Source organism: Propithecus coquereli, unplaced genomic scaffold, assembly GCF_000956105.1.
Source record: "Propithecus coquereli isolate 6110/MARCELLA unplaced genomic scaffold, Pcoq_1.0 Scaffold6359, whole genome shotgun sequence".
In the NCBI taxonomy this organism is placed as follows: Eukaryota; Metazoa; Chordata; class Mammalia; order Primates; family Indriidae; genus Propithecus; species Propithecus coquereli.
This window is the reverse complement of record NW_012152351.1, coordinates 3,494-4,299: the sequence shown is the minus strand read 5'-3', so window position 1 is coordinate 4,299 and position 806 is coordinate 3,494. Positions and strand designations below refer to the sequence as shown.

The following is an 806-nucleotide window of genomic DNA, read 5'->3' as shown; positions in this document are numbered from 1 at the left end:
TGTGTCTCTTGGAGGGAAGCAGGGCTTGGTCCCGGGCCTCACTGGCTATGCCCTTCCTTCCCCAGTCACCCCCAGGGTGAATGTCACCTGCAGCCAGGCCTTGGAGGGAACATCACCCTGACGGGCTTGCCTTCTGGCTTCTGTGCCCAGAATGTCTCTCTCGCCTGGCATCAGGATGTGGCACCTTTGAGCCAGGACACCCAGCAGTCTGGGGGTGTCCTGCCCTATGGGAATGGGACCTACCAGACCTGGGTGGCCACCAGGGTCCCCAAGGAGAGGAGCAGAGATTCCCGGCTACGTGGGACACAGCGGGAATCACAGCACTCACGCTGTGCCCTCTGGTGAGCCTGGGGTGACCGTGCAGGGTTGTGCCCCGGGGGAGCGGTCAGGCCAGGGTGAGGGGAGCAGAGGAGGCTGAGGCTCTGGGTGTCCAGCGTGTGATGAGGCCCTTTTCCCAGGGAAGGCCTTGGTGCTTGGTGTCGATGGCCAGCCCTTCCGTATGCTGCTGCTGCTGCTGTCATCAGTGCTATTCTCTGTGTCCTTTGGTACAAGACAACCACGACATCAGCTGCAGGGGGTCCAGGCGAGAAAGGGGGCAGGGGCTGGAGATGGGAGGGCCCCTTTCCGGGCACGAGGGTCCCCTCCTACCTCCCACTGCACAGATAGGAGCGTACGTGACAAGCCTTCTGGAGCAGGGGGCGGCAGTCGGGAAATGTGGGAGAGGAGTAGGAGCCATGTCTCTATCTACACCCCTTAGTCCTCCCCAAGCCAGGGCCGGCCAAGGCCCTTCAGTGTCCAGCTGTGGC

General features: G+C 62.8%; 1 pseudogene; it reads left to right on the top strand.

The window, feature by feature from the left end:
- Positions 1-545, top strand: part of LOC105822776 — a 4,002-nt pseudogene extending 3,457 nt beyond the window's left edge.
- Positions 546-806: the final 261 nt, after the last annotated feature.